Below are 24,263 nucleotides of genomic sequence, written 5' to 3' on the forward strand. Positions count from 1 at the left end.
ACATCCACATGCAGAGGAACCACGTAATCTGCCAGTGCTGGGCAAAGAATAAAGTCTGGTGTGACAGGAGGAACTGGAGGGGAAAGAGGCTGCTGCATAGGTGTGTTGGCCAGGAGCAACTGGCCAGCACTGTACATCGAAAGGACAGGGGTCCTGATGTGAGGGCACGCACAGAAAGCTGCAGACATGTGATCCCTTTGGAAGACCTCCCAGCTTTCAAGGAAACAATTCCTTATACATGATCTAGATTAATCTGGTTCAGTTGACAAGACCTGTCAAGGGAGCTTTTTTCTTTTTTTTTTTTTCCTCTATTTAAATAATGGATCCTCAAGCTGTAATCTACGGTATAAATAACAGAGCTGAGAAAAACTAATTAGCTGCTGTCTTAGTTTTCAGTCAATATTTGTTCAAAAATGAATTTTCTTTACTTCAATAGACCTTTGTGGAGTAAATTAACACTGTTTCTTTGACAGGCTAATGAGAATAGCAGGTGAACAACAAAAGAATAAGCTCATTCTCAGAAGATATCCTTGCTTGCCCTCCACACACTGTGTTGGCATAGCTTCGTAGGATAGCAAGTTCAAAAGAAGGAAGCAGACAAACTACTTGTTCCTGGTGAACTAGGGAGACTTCACCTACTCATTTAAGCAACCATCCCTTACTTCATTAGTTTTGTCACTTAAGGGGAAGGTGGAATTAAACTCTGCAGTACAGCACCTGATTCTATCTTGTTCTCCACACAAAATTCATGCTCAAGAAAACTATTAACCATAAAGATGCAAAGAGTCTCTGTGAATTGCATGGTGTTTTCCCTAGTGTACATGTTTCAACAGGCAGAATCACAGCCACTGCTTCCCAAGCCTCCAAGTTTTGCACTTATTTGAGCTACAAAGAAGAATACCTCTGAGCAATTTATTAACAGCTACGTTCTCAGGAGAGAATGGTAAAGCCAGTAACACAGGGGTTAATAGGTTTTACTGAAAAGATTCAGTGTACTCTATGCAAGGCAGCTTGCTGAAACACCGGCAAAACAGCTAGTTATTGCCAGATATAGCAGCTTCTAGGTAGGGGCTTAAAGTTATCTTAATTTTCCAGCCTTTGCCACCATTGAAGCAAGACTGCCACTCACAGCCCAGGTAAGCCCTGTGTCAGAGCTGGCTGTAAGTCTTCACCAGCAGGTAACAGGGATGAGTCAAGGCTGCGATGCAGAAGGAAACTGAGGTCAAAGCATCTCCTTTAATTCTGCACAAACCCTCAACTGCCGACCCAATAACCCGCACTCCAGTTCTCTGCCTTGCTCCAATCAGACAGTCGCCTTCCAAGGATACTACCGAGGTGACCATCTGGGGTGGCCTGAGATGCCATTTCATTTCCTCTATGATTGGTAACTTACACAGCATCTTCAAAAGCCCAGAGAAATGTATATTTCACAACCTAATATGCAGATGATTTCAACTCAAAAGCTTTGTCTAAAGTACATTTAGGAATAACTCCACCTAGCTTGTATACCCAACACTCTTCTACAGATACAAACCACATGTAAAAAAATCACATTACACACATGATCTTCGCCTGTGCTTGAATTTGCTTAGCCCAAAACATAGAAAGCACAGAAGAGACAGCAACGGGGATTTGAGGTGATGTATCCTCCCCAGTGCAGACCACAACAGACTGCTAGTGACAACAGCCCATCAACAGGTTAAGACATATCTGAAAAGCAGAGAATACAAAATGAATTTTAAAAAAAAATCATAAAGATCCATAAAGATAACTGTCAGAAGGTTTATGGTAGCTTATAAAGAATTCTATTGCCAGACGTAAGATGGCACACAAATTGAGCAGTCAAAATAATCCCTGCAGAGCTTCTGACAGGCCACTCTTCATAGTAAGACAGTATCTTCATAGTACTTCACAGTATGAAAAAAGAGGCAAAGTAACACATCCAGTGTCTCACAAAAATAGGAAAATCTATAAATGCTAGAATTCAGATAGCTCCATGGCAAACAAAACTTGTTTGAAAATTTTATCCCTCACTAAAATGGTACTACTTTTTTTCCCTTACCAACATATATTGCCAAAACTTTAATTTTCAGTTGAAAGAGGAACTTCTCCTGTGATTGGTGGTAAGAGAACTATTAAAAAATCCCCAGGAGTTTACTTCTACACAGCTGAAAAAGCAAATTCTCATTCCGTTATTTTCAGGACAGCAATGAAATAGAGTGTTTAAGATCAAAGTAATGATACTAAAAGTCAATAGTCTGAGCTTCAACTGTACATCATACAGTTAATAATGACAATGCTATGACACTTTACAAAGTTAAAACTATTTGCTTCCAGAAGATTGCCCACATCTGCTTCCATGTAACACCACAGCACTCAAGAGATACCCTGACCATTTTCAAAATGAAATTATTACTTTTCTTCATTCACCAGAACAACATCAGTTACAGGACTTAAATATGATATTCCTTACAGGTTTGATCTGGACAACATCAAAACATATTCATGTACTAGAAGCTAATTTTGTGCATAAATGAAGATTGTCCAGTTAATTAAGAGCTGCAAAGAGATGGAAGAGACTCACACATAACCTTCCCTTGTCCCCACAACAAGCATTTGGCACAGGTTTAAAGTATTATCAGTCCAACACAATGCATTAATTGAAGTGTAATTTACCAAACAGAACACTGACCAGCTTTTCCTCTGTTAATTACTCCAAAGTCATAGAAAAGATTTCCAACTGTGAATGCTTTCTCCTGTCAGTGCCATCTCTCAGCTTTCAAACACTGGACTTGATATTTTGAGCTCAGTTGTGTTGCATGGTTTAGCAACTTCCCTTAAAAATACAGGTTTTCAAAATAACTCTAAGTATTACAGAAGGACTGAATCTTAGAAGATGACTACCCTTATCAACTTTTAAAAATTATTTATTAATTACAATTGGGAATAGTGTGTGCTCCAGATGCGGGAGAGTTTGCTCGCACTTCAGAAGTTCTGACTACCATCAGACCATTTCTTACCCTCAAGCCCTCACTCACCCAGCTTCTTGGAGCTCAGGAACCTATGCCTACATTTACTGTAAATGCAGCAGTCAGAAGAATGTAGCTCTTGTGTAAAACACAAAACTGAAACTGCTAAATACCTATTCCATTTAACCATACAACAAGCATATTCCTCTGTTTCAAAGACAAATGTAGAAGTGGAACTGCAATGATGCCAATCATTTGATTACTCTAATATAAGACAGACTGATTAACTATGGGCAGCCAAGAAAATACGTGAGGCAGGACTTAAAAAAAAACATAACCAGTGTCTTCGTCAGTCCCCCTTTAAAATAGAGCTACTCTTAGAGAGCAACTGAAGTCCTTAGAGTGACTCAACTTGGAGATGAAGAGGCAGGACACAGATGACATGTTCTCCAGATTACTTATGGAACAGGTTTCCATAGCGGGGTCAAAAGGGCAGGTAAATACAGTTAAACACAGACCGAAAGAGGAGTAATCTTTTCCTACTCCTGGTGAGAACATGTTCTTGATACAATACAAAGGAGGATGACAATTAAGTTTAGATCGCGTAACTTATAAAAAGCTGGTCAGAAATGCACAACCCTTGCAAAAGCTCTAATAATTCTGTCAATCAGATGTCAGGAGCAAGTTACTGATATGTACGCTTTGACTTGCAAACTTTTAGCCATATAGGGAAACAGGCACAACTTGGAAGATTTCTTCATTCTGGAGTAGATGCCACATTTTTTGACCTAAGATCCCAGTTAATATATGTTTGCTCCTTGGATACACAACACCTGACCAAGGGACTGAATTATATTATAGAAACCAGGAATTAACCTATGGAATGAACATCGGACCAGTCCTAATTTTTCTACTCTCTACAGAGTCACAATAAAAGAAGGTCCCTACGTGACCAGAACCAGCAGACCAGTAGGACTGCTTTCGAAGAGCCTACTTTGATGGTTAAAGGTATGAGCAATCTACATGAACTCTTCAATAAGTTCAGGCTTATAACGAGAGGATAGAAGTTGCATATCCCAACTCCAAGAACAGTTTAAGATCTCCACCGGACAAAGATCTATTGTAAGCAAAGACTAAATCCAAAGACTTTCCCACTCCATAAAAATTCCTTCTCACCAGGTTCTGCTGTGCTTAGTCTTTCCTGGATCCACGCCTTAAACCCCTATTCATAAAGTGTCCCAGCTTCAGCTGAGTGAGGCACCAGCCTGGCTCACAAGTAGACACTGAATGCACGACTCCTCAAATAGAGATTAGAGTTAGGTTTCCCTTATGCTACAATCAGTAGGTTATTATGACAAAGAGTCTGCCATTTAAAAACTCTGAAGGAGGGGAGGGGAGGAGGAGAGATGCTATGAAGCCCTGGATCTGCATAGCTGGTCAATATACCCTTTTCTTCCTGTTTCCTAATCACCTGGATTTAGACAAGCTTGTTATCTAGCCCACAGAGAGGCAGGTATTACTTCTAGCTCTTAGTCATGTTTACAGTACCCTTCTCTATCCGATGTGTAAACAGTTTAAGCTCTTAGCTTAAACAGTCTGAATGATCTTTTTAGGATCCAATATTTACTTAAAAAAAAAAAGGAGATACTGCAGAGCTTATGTTTGAGACCTTGAGTAGGAACTCTCACCCTCAGAAGGTTGTCTGCAGACTATCTCAGCTTTTACATCCGCTTCTCACTAGAGAGACATTAAAGGCAACTGGACTCCTATTTCTGCACAGGAAATCTGATGAACTTTAAGCCATTCCTACACTCCCACCTCCTCCCATTTAGGCCTGTATTAAGAGAGCACAAGATCTTTGTTCAAAGTGTACTTGCAGATGCCATCACCTCCAGAGGCATTTTTCCTATATTTAATGTGTATGTTACAACCTCAGTCAAAATAAGCGCTCAACAATTTTTCTATATAACCCTGTATTTGGAGTAACAAAGGAAGCATTTAAGAACAAGCCTTATATTTTTCTGCTAAAGTGAAATAACAAACACCAACATTCAAATAGTCACAAACATGTTCTAGAGACTGCAACAAGGGAGTCAGTTCATCCTTTTCAAATCAAACTTTACCCTGGAACAGCAGTCATGTAGAAAAAAAATACCCTACTTTTATTTAGAGACTTGTCACACTGCAAAGCTTTTCTGCTATTATAAAGCTAGAAAGACTTACCTGAAGACTAACAGATTCTGAAGTATCATTTTTCATAAAGAAATGCAGCCACAAAACTGAAGTTAAATACACACATGAAGCAAAGGCACTGTATTACATAAAATTCACGTAACAACATAAAATTCACATTGTAGAGTCATGCCCAGCATAATTCCAGTAAACACAAAGTTGCTGCACATAAGTAAAACTCCAACAACAGACATGCATACATAGCAGCTTCCCTTCATCCACTTACCATTGAGTTTGCAAGCTGATGCAAGCACATGCAACAACAGTATCATCAGTACAAGCACTGCACGTACCTGCAGGCATTGAGACAAAGTCCTAGGACCACGAATTTCAAGAGTAAGAGAGTAACAGGAATAAATGGTACTAATAAATGTAACCAGACTTGAAATTAAGGTGCCTGGCTTCTGCAGTCTCCAAATTTAGATCAGGGACTCCATCTGCAAAGTGCTTTCAAACCACATGACAAGATAGTTGCTCTACAGGTGGAACGTGCTTTAGGCTGCTCCTTCACAAGAAACCCACAGGGCCCTTACCACATCGTGCAACCAGAGCATAGGCAGTGCTACATATGAGGTTTATGTTCAACCAAATGCAAGGCAGAGACTCCTGAGCTCTTCAGAAACATGGTATCCAGAAAAGCTTTACATGAGTTGTGTAACAGAAGCCCAGAAGCAAGCTTCAGCTTGGCAAGAGGTATAAACGAAAGTGTGTGCACATGCACCATAGATGCATGCCTTCTAGGAAGAAACTGGCTCTATCACATGGTGCTGTAGTACTCATCTGCTCAAGGACTATGATTCAGTGCCTACAGAGCTGTACAAGGACTATGATTCAGTGCCTACAGGGCACGTTGGAATTAGTGCAGATGCACAGATTAATTGTACACCACATACGTGTCTGGCTGCTGACAGAAAAAGGCTACACACACACACACACACACACAATTAAGAGCACTCAGAGAAGTTAAATCATCTGCTATAACAAGATTGATTAAAGCCTTCTTGGACTCAGATTCACTCAGTGCAACTACAGAAATCTTCTGTACCACCTCTGTTGTAAGGAGTCTCAGAATAAGTGAAGCTAGTTAACTTTCACGATAGACAGGGTTTAGTTCGAGGCTCATCATGCCTAGCACGGGCTAGAACAAACATTACCTACTATGGAATTATTTGCATTGCCATTCATGAACTTACGCAAGTTATCAGGGACATCTCATGTGGCAAAGACACTGCCAAAGAACTGGATGATTTATGGGTGGTCTTATAGCAGAACCTCCTATACCAGGAGCTTTCCAACACAGCAGACATTTGCCAGCAATCTCTGAATATTGGAATATGACAAAAACAAGACAGAGGAAGTGAGAATACTTACATAACAATAAATCTCATTAATAAAGATAAGCTTGTCACTCTGGCTAAACTAAAAAATTACTTTTGCCTTATGGTACTGTCATAAGCATCAGAGAAAGCATACTAAAGCAGGCAAGCCAACTTCATAAAAAGCAATGCAAAAACCCTTTGGCTGATCAAGACTCTTTCAGTAGCTTTTCTGTCTTTCAATAAAAATTAATCTGGCTTTCAAAGATTTAATAACAAGACAATAATTAACTAATTCGATGTCTTATCACCCAAATCTAGAAATGGATCTTGGCCTTCTGAGCCTCCATCTCCCATATTTTTGTGGAAATTTGTTTATACAAATATCAGCAAAAATAGTATTAAAAAAACCAACAATGACTGAGATCTACCAGATCTGAAAAAATGAAAGGTTTTCACTTGGATATACTTTCAGTCAATGTATCATTGCAGAGAAACTAAAGGAGTTTCACAAGGAATTACTAACCTTGCTCCTATTGTATAAACATGTTTTATTAGGAGTTATTCAACTACAGAAACTCAGTCTAATGTGGCAGTAACTAGAGAAACACGCATTTGATCCCAGTTCTTAACTACAGACCTTCCTATTTGCTTTCAGGTAATTAATGCTGCTGTACCTCAGTTTCTTATCTGTAATGACGCAACACATACAACACTAAGCCTAGCAGGACTTTAGCCAGGTACGTAGTCTTTGAATTCTGCTACAGCAAAAGTTGGTAAGGGTAGCATTGGGGGATAAGCATAGAAGAGGCTGTTTAGTGGCCCTCAAGGCAGTCAGTGAGGATACACTGGGTGAAGCATACATGCAGAATACCTCCAAAATCTCTGTACTACTTCACATTACTAACAGAAATTGCTGAAGCAGTACAGACTCCAAAAATCAAATACTGCATTTCTGTCTGGCAAAGATATTCATGTTAAACTCTCATGTGTCAACCTGAAAAATAACGGAAGTTACTGTTTTACTGCTGAAAACTTAAGCTTCTTAGGCCTCACAGATAGTACGAAGTTAACTAATCATTTGAGACAGTCCAGTCTAATCCTGGACATAACAAACAGTAACCACTTCAATATGTGGATTATAGTTCTGCCCATAAAATCTTTTAAGACTATTTTGAAAGAAAAACACATCATGCAGGTGTTCCAAATTGCTGATCTTCCTTTTGCTGAGATGACAAATAAACATAACTAAAAAAAGGAAAAGATGCACATGTTCACACACTTGAGGAAAAAAAACGAAACAAACAAAACCCAAAAAACCAAGCTTCATCCAGATCAACCAACTGCAACACTGTTTATTGTTGGATTATGACAGGAGTGCCATAAGACATCCTGTAGTTAGAATGTACTTGTTAAAAAATAACAGTGAACTTACATTATGACAGCTTTCTAAGATGAAAAATGAGTAAGTGTACAATTTGCATTCTACTAGGTGTACTGAAATAAAATTTATAGAAAAAACTGCTCCCATGGGGAAGCCTTAGATTCAAAGATAAATTCACAGTCTTGACGATGCAGAGATAGACTCAAACCATTAACAGGATACACAAATTCTATCCTATCTCATATAGCAAGAGTCTGAAGAATAAACAACCCGGAAAAGTACAACCAGCTTCTTGGTTTGTTGGTCAGCCAGAGTATTCTCCAAGATCACGAACACCATGCAAGATCACCAACACAACAGAGAACACATACAATAGTAGAGAAGTTACTGAGCAGTTCATGAGAATGTGGAAAAAGAGTTTTTGTGAGAAACTAGGTAGGGAAACAAGGCTAGTTCAGAAAGGTGGCATCTCTCTGACTCTGGGTTCCATGTCACATTCCTGATAGATAGCAGAGGGCATTAGCAGCTGCACTTTCTTTGCCAACTTTGAACCCTGCAAGTAAAATGTACCATTCCCACAAGAAGTGGCTTCAAAACCCATAACTTCAGGCATACAGAACTTTCCCTAGATGGTATCAAATCCTATTGATACTGGAAAACAGCACCAAACATGAAGGAGATCAACAAGAACTAACTTATGCTAGTTGTGAGAAATCCCACATTTGTTAGGCAGTTTCGTGAGCCTCATCTGCTGCCTTTGCGCACATACACAGCAGTACAAAAGCAATGCACAGTAGGAAATTAAACTATGAGGAAGCAATTTCTTCATTACCATAAAAGCCTGTACACAAACTATCAAAGTTTTGATTATCATAAGGAATTATCAAACAATATTTTACAGACATTTAGTTTCTGCCATTGAGCACTCTGCCTGTAACGGGAAAGGGCTGCTTCAGCACTCACTCACGTCAAGGATCACTGTTCCAAAAAGGCACATGGGGTAGTGCCAAGCCACTGAAAAAGATTTATTTCAGAAAACACAGTTATAACTTTTCTACTAGCCAGTAAAAGCTACCACCAAAAGGCAGTGACTGTCAACCTCCTTCCAGCTGCAGCTCTTTCTACTTTTTGTCATAAACCCATACTCTGAAAGACCAAAGGCAGAATATTTACTTCACTTCCTCCGAGACATCTATGTCACTGGTAAGAGCAGGTGAATGGCAAAAGGGATCATTCCCCAGCACCCAAAATCAAGTAGAATTAAGTCATGCTTATGCAGAATGACATAGAACTTCAAAAGACACACAAGGTGAAAAGCAGAAGTGTACTTAAGTCCAGACAGGGCCAAAAAAAAAAAGGGGGGGGGGGAGGGGTGGTGAGAGAGAGAGAGAGAGACAGACCAGCCCACTTGATGGCTTTACCTGATCTATTCTACTCTTCTGAATGCTTCTGTTGATGAAAAGGTTTTCAACATAGTCACTGTACTCTAGAATACCCTGAGCTCTCTCAAAGCTGCTGTCTCACACACAAAAAAGAGTAGCTCTAAAATTCCTGGTTTAAACTGAATTAATATTTCATGCTACCAATTTTACGTGTATCAAAGTTCAGCTGTGTGTCCTAGTAAGTAAATAAAATGCTTAAGTATGGGATACACATTTCACTTCTTACACCATTTTAGATATTACCAATTAAAAAAACAAAAGTGAAGCAAAGAACCCTCAACAACTCTCTCTTTACACAGAAATTACTCTAAATTTCACTCAGCCACATCAGTACCTTTCATGAGCTGACAGTCAGAAATGTGTTCTACAAGAGAACAACGTAATAGTTTAGTGTTTTAATCCAAATTTATTGCTGCATTTCATCAGAAATCAGAGCTCCCCAAAAGTTTTTTTAATAATAAAATGTTTTGAAAGCTTAAGAATTAACAATGTTTTTAATAAGTTAAATTATTTGTATCACTGTTCATGATTTTGAATCTGTCGACAGCAAATTTCATCTGCCATTGAGCTGCACACTTACTCACCCTCAACAGGCTTCTCTGATAGGCATTATCATCAGAAATATTCAAATCAGTAAAGCACTCGGAAGTGTTGCAACACAGTTCAAAGTCACTACTACGAACACCAATCCCAGCATGCAAATTCATAGCTTTCAGCCTTTTCCTTAGCCTGTAGCCCAGTGTGGAAGAATAGAAACTTATTTCTGGCCTGTTTACTCTTAAAAAATACCTAACTGGATATTTTAAGGAAAAATGAGCACTTCTGAAGCGACTGACCTTTAAGACTTCGTTTCTGCTTTCAAAAATTCTAACCAAGTCTACTTTTCCCTATTTACAAAATAGATACTCAGAGACGAAAATAGATACTATTGTTAGAGAAACCAAAACCTGTCTACATGCATAGATCCTTTTTTTCCATTTCTGAAGACAGAGAGCAAACAATTCCAGATGCTCAGCTTAGTTAGGAAAGACATAAAAAACCTGTCCTACAATTATTTGAGGAAAACAGACCAGGCCAAAACAATACAATTCTGGGAGAAATCTCTGTATATGGAAGCAAGTCATGGGCAAATTATTTAAATATGAGGTTAACTTTGAACTTACCTGAGGTGCTAGGGAGAATGTAGAAGTATCTGCAGCTACCAGCCTTGTTCTTATAAATCTCAACTCAGAACTATTCAAACTATGAATTTATACAGCTATATTGTATTAAGGTTAAGTGCAGGCAGGCTTTCAGCCTATCACTGGTACTTGACTAAAAGGGGAAGTTAAGCAAGACCTAGTATCTGCTCCGTCAGTCCAGAATAATGTACTTCTAGTTTTAAAACATCTTTTAATTTACAGTGTCTCTATATAGCTATACTCACAAGAAATGCAGAAAAGTATTCTTTATTGGCAGAGAAGTCTTGGCAGTTTGTTCCTTTCCATGGCAGAAAGGAGATAAAAACCAAGGAATGCCATTCCTGGATGCTTTCAATGTTGAGACAGCATACAAACAATAAAAGCGATTTTGTTGTACATATATGACCAAGCATCTGCAAAGAAAAAGGGTGAATGAAATACCTCCTTGCAGGTGAAGGGAGTCTCCCATGATATCCTAAAGTACATACAAAACTAATATTAAATAAACTGGCACAAATGTACAGAATTCAAAGGCAGGCATCACGGCAATCAATCCCACGTTACTTCTGAATTCACACTGACAGTGGAGATTGGTTGTGACAAAGATCACAGGATTATATTTATCTCCAAACTTTTATTTAAAGCATTTGCCTTCACAACTTTGATGGGAGGACATCCTTTAAAAGGTATTTGTAAGACATTAAGAGGTTCCTAGCTTAAAGATCTGTTCTGTTATCAGACCTGAAAATGCCTGTTTCTCCTCCCCACAAAAGAAAGATCATTTTACCTGAATTACCAGCTTTTTTCCCCTTAGAAAACATCTAAAAAGCAGGAAGGATGCTGCAATTTCTTAAGACAGTTACAGACATAACCCTCTCAGGTCCCCCATGAGTAACTTGTCAGTGACAACGGTTTATCTCAGTTGGATTAGTAAGAATTATTGCCACTTCTTTACAAGCCTGATACCGTCAGAAGAGCAGCCTTGAGATATACAGACTTAAACACCTAAAATTGGAAATGAACATAATGAACTATAAACGTTGACAAGAACTGCTACAAATTTAAGCTTAGAAGGAGCTACTAGACAGAGGTAGTGGTAGGAGGTAATATCAACCACTTCTATCAGCTGTCCCCATTACCTCCCAGGGGGAGACAGGAAGACACATCTTTTATTGCTATAGAACACAAAAAGGTTACCTGCAAGAAAGAGCAGGAAATTAAAAAAAACATTATAAAAATTGAGAAGGGGGGGGGAAGGCTGTCGTGCCAGGAACAGAGCCATGCTGTAAATGAGAAGAGAATTGTAACTGGTTCCAATAAAGCAGCTGCAGTTACAGGTTAGGTAGCAGCCTGTCTTTTTACTGGAGTTAAACTTTCATCAACTTCTGTGTTACGACAGAGTTCTGCCTGTCAAGCACTTGCAGGATTTAGTATCTGTATACACTTACAGCTTTCCTCCATCTAACCATTAAAAATAATCTCAACTTTCTTGTTGGAAGGTTAGAGGCAAAACTGCGACTTTTCATCAACCTTCTTTTATTCTAAAGGCTTTACCATTCTTACAAGTAACCATGCTTCAGAGTAACTCCAATCCCTAGAATACACAGCCCTCAACACAAAATGCATGACAGTCAGTCAACACATTACTGTTATGTACTCAAACAGATTTCAGTTTTACTTTGCATGCTTATTCAACACAACTCCTCCCAACTTCTAAGAATAACCGAAGATTTCTCTTCCATTTGCTTTTTGAAGACTGCAACAGCACTGAGGTTAAGTACTTGGAAGTTCCCCGGAAAACTCAGTTCTGCCACCATGAACCCTATGCTCATGCCGTGAGACTGTCTTATCTTCTGAGTTTACAGACCAGAGATTTATTTTCAGTGAGTTGGGGGGGGGGGGGGGGGGTTTGGTTTTTTTTTTTTAAACCTTCCACCCTATGTTTCATACAGCTGAGCCTAGTCCTACTTAACATAGCTTCCAGCTATATCATGGGAAGAAAAACACTGCCCACTCTCATGAGATAGTTTTAAATGTAACCATCTGAAGTCAGATCAAATCAAATGGTACTTAATGAATACTGAGATAGAAAAGAAGAAAAAGACTTTGTCCGTATACAACAGAGATAAGATCAAAAAGAGTTTGCTGGAATATGTAAAATCTTTTTCACTTCCCCAACACCATTTATAGCACTACACCAGTTATTTTAACAGCAGCTAGCACAATAATCTGCCATACAGTTGGAACAGCAATCATTTCCTGCTCATCTATATACACATGCACAAAAAGCTGCTGCTCAGCAACCAAAATTCTTTTAAGTTGTAAAAAAGCCATTAACAAATACTTCTTTTGCCAAATTACTGTTTCAGTTACATACACAATTTATGTCAGTTTTATACTAAGATACAGTTTAGAGTTTTGGTTTGGGTTTCTTTGTGAATATGAAGCCACTACAAAGATAAGCCTCCCAATTATCTTTAAACAAAACAGTTTGTCAGAACTATCTGGGGAGGCTAGTACTTATCTCAAGTTTGCTTTGAGACAATGGGTTAGTACAACTAGGTCTTAAATAATGACCACAGTGCAGAGAAAAGTCACATTTGGAACAGATTTCTGAAAGGATCAGAAGTGAAACATGAGTCTGAAACAAATCTGAACCTGAAAGAACATGCTGTTTAACTTCTTGGTACTTCTTACATTTACCATGAAATGTAAATCAGCAAAATCTGGGATCTGTAGGATATTCTACTAACTGCCAGCACTATGTATGCCTACAGTTTCCCAGGCTACTTTCACTAGCAGGACAGTGTCACAAGAAAGGAACAAGCACAATTAGTATCTGAGGGCAAGTTAAATTCTAGCTTTCCTCAACAGCATGTTATTGACTGCCTTTTGATGACCTTCAGATTAGGACAAATTGTTCACAGTTTTTAGCTAGGAAAAAAAGTTCAGTTCATTTCAATTTTGCTGTTTGAGCCGCTATGTGTTCGTGAAACTGCTCCTTCTTTCCTGACACTAAAGGAGGCTAAAAGCTGCATAAGTGATTAAAACACAAGTCCAAAAATTAACATGTTGTAAGTTGTTCTTCTGATTCTGATGAACTACTCATCCTTAACAGAACAAGGTGGAAACGTGCAATTCAGACCATGAATGCATAACGCAAAGCTAATGCAAATCACCAGATCAGAGAAACATCTGAAAACAGGTCTTCCCAACACATCACGTACTGCTGAGAATCACAGAATCATAGAATGGTTTGGGCTGGAAGGGACTTTTAAAGGTCATCTAGTGCAACACCCCTGCAGTGAGCAGGGACATCTTCAACTAGATCAGGTTGCTCAGAGCCCTGTCCAACCTGACCTTGAATGTGCCAGGGATGGGGCATCTACCACCTCTCTGGACAACCTGTTCCAGTGTTTCACCACCCTCATTGTAAAAAATTTCTACCTTATACCTAATCTAAATCTACCCTCTTTTAGTTTAAAACCATTACCCCTTGTCCTATTGCTACAGGCCCTGCTAAAAAGGTTGTCCCCATCTTTCTTATAAGCCCCCTTTAAGTACTGAAAGGCCCCAATAAGGTCTCCCCGAAGCCTTCTCTTCTCCAGGCTGAATAACCCCAACTCTCTCAGCCTTTCTTCATAGGAGAAGTGTTCCATCCCTCTCATCATCTTCGTGGCCCTCCTCTGGACCCATTCCAATAGGTCCATGTCTTTCCTGTGCTGAGGGCTCCACTGCTGGATGCAGTGCTCCAGGGCGGTCTCATGACAGTGGAGTAGAGGGACACTCGTCCTGCTGGCCATGCTTCTTGTGATGCAGTCCAGGATACGGTTGGCTTTCTGGGCTTAGAGCACACATTGTTGGCTCATGTCCAGCTTTTCATCCACCAGTACCCCCAAGTCCTTCTCCACAGGGTTGCTCTCAATCCCTTCATCCCCCAGCATGTATTGATACCAGGGGGTGCCCCATCCCACATGCAGGATCTTGCACTTCGCCTTGTTGAACTTGTCAAGGTTCACACGGGCCCACTTCTCGAGCTTGTCCAGGTCCCCGTGGATGGCATCCCGTCCCTCAGGCATGTCAACCGCACCACTCAGCTTGGTGTTACCTGCAAATCTGCTGAGAATGTACTTGATCCCACTGTCGTTGAAGATATTAAACAGTACTGGTCCCAATACAGACCCAAGGGACACCACTCATGACTGATCTCCATCTGGACATTGAGCCGTTGACCACTACCCTCTGGATGCAACCATCCAGCCAATTCCTTATCCACCAAACAGTCCATCCATCAAATCCATACTTCTCCAATTTAGAGAGAATGATGTTGTGGGGGACCATGGAGTCCTTCTCCATTCACAAATAGCAAGTCTAGGAGGGAATCTTTCCTCACTGGCTCACTGAGTACTTGTGACAAGAAGTTACCTTCCACAAACTTCAAGTATTTCCCCGACCTGCTTGTCACAGCAGTACTATATTCCCAGTTGATGTCTGGTAAGTTGAAATCTCCCATAAGGACAAGGGCTGCCAATCCAAAGATTTCTCTTAATTGCCTACAGAATAACTCCTTGGTGCTAGCATCCTGGCTGGGCGATTGGTAGTAGACACCCACTACATCATCTCCTTTGTTTTCCATCCCCCTAATCCTCACCCAGAGGCTCTCAACCACATTATTGCTAACCGTAAGGGCTGTACAATCAAACCTCTCCCTTACGCATAGTGCGACACCTCCACCTTGCCTGCGCTGCCTATCCCTCCTGAACAGCCTGTAGCCCTCCAGCCCAGCACTCCCGCCATGGAGTGGAGACTCCATGTCTTAGTGGAGACTCATTCCACTAAGTCTTATTAATGCCAATGATATCACAGCTCTGGGAACTGACCAAGGCTTCCAGCCAAAGGCATTTGCACCATAGCACCCATAGCTGCCTGTAGGGTCAGGGGGCACCCCAGCCCCCTTAACCCTTTCCCTCCCCATGAGAAGCTGGGGAGGCTGTTGGGGATGGAGCAGAACAGGGGAAGTCCCTATATTCCCTCCGGAGAGACCCTCAAACAGAAGGCCAGAGCTGGCAACCCCAGAGAGTCCTTAGCAGCCAATCGACATAACGGACCATAGCACTGCCAGCACTATGGCTCCCATTGTGTTACAAACCCTGAAACCTTCTACCCCCAAGGCAAGGACCAACCCTGACCGCTGCAGCCTGGGGATGATCTTGGCGGCAAGAGCGGAGGTGACTACTGGCGATTGCTCCCATCTCTCTTTCAGGCTCAGCCAACCTGTGCCAGCTGGCCAGACAGGAGCAGCCCTTTCCCCCAGCCTGGGCACCCCTAGCAGTGGTAGCACCCCAGGAACCGCCAGCAGGTATGGCATCTCCACCTGCTCTGGCACCCTGGGATCATCAGCATCCCCGACCCCCGGGCACCTTCAGCATCCCCAGTAACCCTGTCCCTCTGACATTTTTGGCACAGGGGTTCAGCAATCCTGTACAAGCATCCCTGCCCTTGTCTGGGTGACACATGCCCAATAAGTACAATTTACAGATAATTTCCCACATACTTGGGGCCATCTCTCCCATTTCACCTCCTGTAACTGAGTCTCCTCCCCAGTCTGCAGCCCCATCCTGCTGGCACAGCAGCTCACCCCGTGGGGAGTACCCCAGCCACAAGCTCCCCACATGCCTGGCACAGAGCTGGGGGACGTCAGCTATCGGGCCTAGCTTGGCGGGTGCCCCTGGAGGGTCCTCCCCAGCCCAGCATGGCTCCCACTCACCTGCACAGGTCTGTAGATGGCTCCATGCAGCTGCTTCTTTGACCCACCGGGTCTTCTGCGTCCAGTGGATGAGCACCAACCTGCCTCCACTGGCCACCTCCATGCTCAGCCATGGCACTGCGTCTCTGCCAGGTGCTGCCCTGTGGGGCCCCCAGGGCTGAGGGACCACCCCAGCCTGGGCAAGCCCCTGAGACCCCTCAGGGACAACCACAATGCTTTGTACCCTTCAACCGTCGGGGAAAGCAGTGGCCCCAGCCCTCCCGGTGCTGCTGCCATGCTTTCCCAGGTACCAGGACATGGAGAGGCAGTTTGCATAGCTCAGGCTCTCTGACATGGCCACCCCCGTGGGGGCAGCCCCGGGCAGCAACATCCCCCCGGGCAGTGACATCCTCAACCACTGTGCTGCCCCTCGCATCCAAGCCATCAGGGACCCAGCAAGTGACCTTCCACTGCCCAAGGACACACTACTGGGTTGCTCCTTGGTCAACCAGTATGGTCCCAGCAGTGTCCCCATGCTGGGGATCCTGGTGGCACCAGCAGCGCCATCTCCCATTGCAACATCATCTCGCTCTCACTGCCCACGGAGCCTCTCACCCCTGACTACAGCATCCCTGAGAACTCCAACGCAGTCCTCAGCCTCCAGCAATTCAACACCATCAGGATGGGGCCCCAGGAGCCATGGTGGGATGCAGGCATGGACCTGCCACCACCCCAGTCTGGCGGGCTAGAAAAGCAGGGGGAAAAGTGGAAAAGCACCTTTCCAAACCCAATCAGCAAGCGCAGGGCTCTCGCAGCCAGCACTAGGGTGGGAAGGTAGGATTAGACCCACAGCAGGGATGAGATGGAGATGGGGGGGTGGAGCATGGGAAGTGGTGGTATAGTTGGGGGGTGGGGGTGTTATAATATAATAGCTTTCATGACACCTTTGCTCTTGTTTTTTGATTTAACAGCCACCAAAATAGCTAAAAAAAGTCAGTTTACACAATATTTTAATACAAACAGGAATCACTATAACTAAAAACCAATCTGAACTGCACCTGCTAGCAGAAAAATCCCACTTTCAAGCAGTAAAAACCATCAAGTTCAGTTTCATGCAGACCAGTATCAACAATCCAGTTTTTATAGTATTCTCATAAAGGGAATAAAAACAATACTGGCACGGAAAAGTAACCGCACCATAAGTAAAGCATTATCCTTATGCAGAATTGTACAATTCCATACTAAACAAGACTTCAACACTGAATAACGTTAAGTGAAGCGCTCTTTGAAAACTTCAGTAGCTGTTAATTGGCAAGTACGTTCTTCCTGCCCCTTTTCTCCCCCACTTTTAGCACTGTAAACTTCACACAAACAAAAGGAGGGAGAACTTGTTTCTGTTCCATTCAGCAGGTTAGCCTGCTTCTCTTGCTGTACACCACAGCAAAAAAGACTAACAAAAAAAAGACTCCACAAAATTTGGACTTGCAGAGCAAGAGATGCTAACTAGCAGACTGATGCAAGTATGCAAGTGATGGGGGGGTGTGTTTGATTAAGAGCCACATATCAGCAGCTTTACAAAGTCACCTTCCACACAGAATAGTGATAAATGAATAATCATTCAGCATCTTTAGTAACAAAGACTACCACAGGAAGGACATTAGATCCTGATTTAGGACTACTTCAGAAGCAGCTCTCGAGGTACAGGATTTCATATCTAGTGTCCTTTATCAAGATAAGGAGACTAGCTCCCCTCACCCTCTATTTTTTGGTGTCAAAAAATCTCACAATCAGTATCGCAACCAGCACTACCACTCACTTTAAATACATTGATTTTCAGCATTGATACAAGATTAAGTACCTACATGTTCCTATTTTTACAGAAGTTATAAACTCAAGTGTTACTTAAAGCTGAATATCCTCTTTGTAACAGAAGCCTTTTTTTCCAGGAATATCTTTTCTTTGCCTTTATACTTGCTAAAATCTGAGAACAAACAAAAGCCCTGAAATTTTAAGGAGAAAGTTAAAGGATCTTGACGCTGAACGTAAACGATTACCCACTGCACTCAGATCTCAGATTTATTGAATGCAGATGGGTGTTTTTTGGCAAGGAATGAACAGCCAAAATGATTCACACCAAATGCTCACCTAGTCCAACAGCAGGTATTTAGGGCAACATCCTCAGGACCACTTCAAAGGTAGTGCAGAGACTGCCTGAACTAGGAGTTATGTCTGCACATTTGATAGATATGCACATCTTCAGCCTCTTCAACCAATATTGACAACAAGTGCCACAGTCCAATTAGGTACTGTGTGTGTGTGTGTGTGTGGGGGGGGGGGGGGGGGGGGGGGAAGCCTGATTTATTTTACACTTATTGCCTGATAACTGGGTGCCAACTTCAGGTGCCATGAAGAAAAGTTACTCATTCCCTGTCAGCCTGTGCTATATCATTTATTTCATATACCTTTATCACATTACCTCTCAATTTCCTTAAAATCAAGGCCTAAGATGTTTAGGTTAGTATCCTATCTTTCTATTTAAGATTTTCAATCACCTTAAGCATTAGTTTGGTCTATGACCAGATTTTACAGAAAGCAGGCACATATATTAATTTACTAGCCAAGAAACTAGGTCAACTATTTTCTGAAATCCATGCATATTCAGTCTCTGCAAACAAGCAGAAACAGGCGATGATGGTATGGTGAGTTTTCGTTTGTTTGGTTTTAACTCTTCAGCCTTTATTAGAGCAAGGCTCTTCTTCAGAAGCTTCATGGTTTTTCTTTAATCCCTTGCTAAAATTTAGTGCCCTGCATGACCGTACTCTTTGAGAGCGGCATCTGAACAGATCATTAATTCGCTATCAAGCCAACACGGCTGCACCTTTAACAAAGTCCATCTTCTGCCACCTGTTCTCCTCCCATCTCTGCTTTCCTGAAGGTCTCTCCTTCTCCACTTAACCCTATGACTCCAATTGTAGATTTATCAAGCGGCACAACAGATCAAGAGTAAGTATATACTGCAGAAGTCCTGGATCAGCCATGAATCACCTGTCTCAATCACATCACAACCTTTTGTTCCTACCCTCAAAGTACTGGGAATTTCTACTCTTCTCAGCTGAAGCAAATGCCAGGAAAACTGTTTGTATGGTTGTGCAAGCCTCTCCCGTGCTCAGAGGGACCACCAGTTGTGCTTTGTGGGGTGGGCACTGGTTTTGGGGTTTGTTGTTGGTTTTTTACTTATTATAAAACCGTACTTCAGTACATTGTCCATACCCCAGTCTGGAGAAAAAAACCCCACCCTTACAGTATTATGATGAAGAAGGTATCATTGGATGACTACAGAAAGGCCATTCAGCACTCACTGTATAATAAATGGAATAAAAGACAAAAAGGTTTGGCTACTGCATCTTCTATTCCTTAGCTAGCACACTATTTTTAGACAAAAAAGTCCCATAAAACGAGAAGTTTAATATTGATGCTCACCACTTTGGCTTCTAAATTTGTACTAAGCACAAATTCATTTTGGATCAACAGATGATAGGAATCATCATATTCAGACCTATAAATGACAAAATGATTCAAGTATCTACGAAAAAGGAGAACTAGCAGTATTATCATCCTCCTGTCCACACTTCACTTGTTTGTACACCAGTGTCATCAAACGTGAATCCACCGTCTCAAACTCCCATCTCATACCAACAAGGATACATAGCATTTTGTTCCCACATCCTAAGAAAGTAGGGGTGGGAAGAACAGGACTTCACACTCCTTTGGATTTAAATTATTTAAATTAGGGAGTAGGTTGCTTTTTTGTTTTACTTACATGCAAGATGTCATTAACTGCAATGTCTTTTTCATAAAGCCAAGAACACTCACACATAGCTATGCTCTCCCTATTTTCCATGCACAGTACAGCAGTTCTACATTTATTTAGCAACCATACCAAGCCCTCTGCAAAGGTTTGCTGTAAGTTCAGAACAGGAGAACAGCCTACATTTCATGTTTCCTTCCTTCTGCAAGGTTGAGTCACATCCTTATGTCTCCTTTTAGAAAGCTAACAAACCATGTTAGAAGAAAAAAAAAATCTTTAATGGAGAAGCCTCGCATTCAAGAGAACGTACAGCACTGACACAGGCCACAGTTCAATTCTTTGGCTCATTTTCTGTAGCGACACAGACAAGAGAACTGCACACTTTTTTTCCTGTTAGAAGCAAAATCTGGTGCTCTTCACAGCCAGACAACTTTGTCAAAGGGTTTCAGAGATAAATGAAAGGCTTTAACATTTATGAGGAGTGAATTAGTGCAAACAAATTCCTTGAAATTACTGTATAAAAAAAAAAAAACACACCTCACATACGGGAGAAAGCAGAAAGTTCAACTACCTTTAAAGACAATGCCTTTCTAAAGAGCAAGTTCAGTATAAAATTAAGATCTGTATTTGTTTCCTTTGGTCTCTCTAGCACTTCAGATAAAATAAAGCTTTTATCCCATTATATTTTAAGCCATGATTGCCAGCAGAAGAAACAGTTCGTGCCTTATTTCCTCTATTGTACCAGCACGAACACCACTGGGTTAACGTGGCTAAGTTCCCTGGTTAAAACTACTATAACCCCACAGTTCAAAATCTGGACCAGTTTCCCAAGTCTGCTTTGCACAGCCCAACCAGTACACAGGCTGGGGCAAGCAAAACTCCTAACTTAGAACAAGTTCAAGCTTTAGATAGCTACTTCTATTTATGCAAAGTACTACTACAGTTCATTTCACCACACTGAAACGGACAGACCTCTTCAAATCGTCCACATTACACACTTGTATGATCAGAACAATTAAGCAATCGGGATTAGAGCACCTCAGTCAACAAAGACAATGAAGTAACATCCCAGATCTGCTGGTATAGTTGTTTTTGTCAGTGCAACTTTCAACTGCATACTCCGTCCATCAGATTCTGAAACAATTACTCACATATCGCATAGTATTTAATACTGTGTGTTGAAATATATATTTTTATACTGATATGGTATAAATAATATGTTTATAAATATTACACATTAGATTATGCATTACTATCCACACCTTCCAGTGAATCAGAAGCTGGGCAATGAGACAAATGCAAATGTAATAATTTTCTTACAAATACGATAAGCAGACAGAACTGATCCCCTGTTACCAGGCAAATAGACTAGACAACACATTTCCATCCTTTCTGCTCTGAATAGGCTAAAGGCCCTGACATACTGTTTCAATCTTGATATGTACTGTAGTTTTCTACAAACACAGGTTTAGATAAAACTAATACATGTAAGTCATTGTAAAAGGTGCAAGCCTCATTAAGCACGGGACAGTTCTGGGGCTGTAGCTTTCAGAAATATTTTCCAAAATAATTTATTTGAAGTCTAGCTAGCTATTAAAACAACAGTGCAGCATATTTAAAAACCATGACCATATTATTTCTATTTAAAGATTAAGTCAATGCCATTTTGCAAGGTACATAAGAGTCAACTATTTTGCGCAGGTGCTACAGCGAAGGAGGAACTGATCACTAAGTTTCTGGGATGAGGTCATGGTTGCTGTGTCAGAGACAAACTTCCCCAAAAGGTTTTCTTTTCATAATTAACCTACAAAATTTGGAGGGGGGAGGTGGAAGAGGGGAACCCACCTGTCTAAGAAAAGAAGAATACCTTTTTCAAACTTGTTCAAGACTACAAAACCCCAGCCAGATTTTCAGAATTACTCCCATGTAACTGAGAAATGTATGCCATTATAAAGTCTCAGGCAATAACAGACACTGATAAATGAGAGTCGCATCTTTCAAGAGTATTATCTGCTGCCTATGATAAACACTACTCATCCTAGTTAACAAAAAAATTTGGAGATGCTGAATTTACTACTTCTGCTCAAATGATACTAGAAAAGCTTGAAGTATTGACCTTGAAGATCAGTTTCACTGCAAAATTGAGAATTTTGTTTTTTCTTCTGGAAGCACTGTTTTGGAAAGCGTAAGAGTAGTGCTTATGACTCTTCACAAGAATAAAGGTTTGCTTCTGCACTGTAAACTTTACTCGGACCCAAAAGGAGTATTTGTCAGAAAACCAGACTACTACAGGCACACAGTCTGCCCCAATTATAAGTACTGAGAAACCCTGAGAACCACAGCATAAAGGAGAAAGAAAAAAAAAAAAAGCAAGCGCCATGTCCTGTGCAACAAGCCATCCCCAATTCCAAAGCACAGTTCAAACAAAACCTGTCTGGACTTCTGGCCCGATTGGCCCTGCATTAAGAGCTGAAAAACAGACCCTAACGAGCATGCTTCCAGGATCCCTGAACCTGCTCAGTCCGCGGGGGGGGGGGTGGAGGGGGAAGGAAAGCTCAGAGACAAAATTCAAACCATTTCCTTTTCAGGCAGTTCTAGCCTCAGCTTTGTAGAAATGATTACAAGTATTAATGATGCTAAATGAAGGAAGCACTAGGATAACAACCAGAGCTATTGTACTACTGAATTAGATGCTACCACTAGCAGTTACTCTAAATATTTTGTTTTTATTCAGTATTCAGGGGAATATTCAGGGGAGAACAAAGCAGAGAAAAGTGTGGTTGGTCAAAGCAAAAGAAAACACAAAGAATGTTATCTATGTCAGATATTTCCTGAAGTACAAGCAAGAAGAGCTTTCTACATAAATGCCAAATAAAAGAGGATTAGAAAGGACAGAGCAGTAAGAGTGAAACTATCTGATCAGACGTAAAACAAGAGCATGAACCCTACCTTCCAGTTACTTATATTACACTGTTCACAGGCAGGACACAGCCTCCGCGTTTCCGTTAAAAGCCTATCCTGTAATAGCAGTCTCAGCAATTTACTAAGCAGAGCACAGCTGACAGCAGTAAGGAAGAGATGATGTTACACACAATAACTGTTTGATAAGAGAAAAAATACTTTTATGAGGTGCCCTCCTTCATTGAAGGGCAGCAGATGAAGCGCAGAAATCCGTACTCTGGGACCTCCTAAGGCAAAGGGAAAAAAAGAATACCTTAACTAGACCAGCTTTAAATCAAACAAAAAAACTACACAAGAGCATCAAAATGTACTTCAAAGAATTAGGGTATTTATAAAATACTAAGATGACTATTCAAACATATCCAACAAGGCTTTCACTCATGGTCTTCCTTTTTTTTTTTTTTCTCTCTCTGAACTTCCACAGATGAGTTCTAACACTAGCTCAACTTAAGACTGAACACTGTCCCTGAAAAAAAGATACACTTAAGTACCAATATAAAATAGCTTATTTTTCTTACAATTATGTTATTAAGAAATATCTTTAACTGTTAAATCAAATCTGTGCTCATTTACAACATACGATAAAAATGAAACATCCAATCCTTTTGCCGAGAACAGCATTTTACCAGGACTAAAGTAAATACATTTAGTTGTTTTTTTCTAACACTCTGATTCAGAACCAGGAAATAGGCCAATTCTAAGCACAACAATTGTGCTTATCATTTTAAAGAAAGCATTTGGTTTTCAATTTTTTTTAACATACAAAAATACTAAGACCAAAGATGACACATTCTCTGAGGAAGTTAAACCTGTATAATTGTGGAAGCTAAACACAAATAACTTGCAGTTAGTTCTTTTTCTGCAGTTATTGCATACACTTCACCAACACAAAATTAAGCAGCATTGAATCATTCTGGCAGTGCTGTAAAGCCAACATATTGTGAAAATTGAACTATATTGTACTCGGTATTTTTTTATTTCCTGACAACTGTCAGCAGCACATACCATGCCCTGATGAGTGAGTGCATGCATGCTTGTTCCCTGGCAGACAGGACCTGCCCTCAACAGATGGAACAAGAGCATAAGCAAAGCCTGTATAACTGGTATACCAAAATAGATGCTTGAAAATCATTTTGGCCAGCAATTAAAATATTAGTTTCCCAAAAATATGTATGCATGTTCTACATCAGCTCAAATTTGCTTGGGATACAAACTGCCCTACTT

At 40.9% G+C, this 24,263-nt stretch overlaps 1 protein-coding gene across 1 annotated transcript in view; it reads right to left on the reverse strand.

Moving 5' to 3' along the window:
- CYRIB (CYFIP related Rac1 interactor B) overlaps positions 1-24,263 on the reverse strand; it is an 80,317-nt gene that overhangs the window by 45,897 nt on the left and 10,157 nt on the right.

This window comes from Mycteria americana, chromosome 2 (genome assembly GCF_035582795.1).
Source record: "Mycteria americana isolate JAX WOST 10 ecotype Jacksonville Zoo and Gardens chromosome 2, USCA_MyAme_1.0, whole genome shotgun sequence".
Taxonomy (NCBI): Eukaryota; Metazoa; Chordata; class Aves; order Ciconiiformes; family Ciconiidae; genus Mycteria; species Mycteria americana.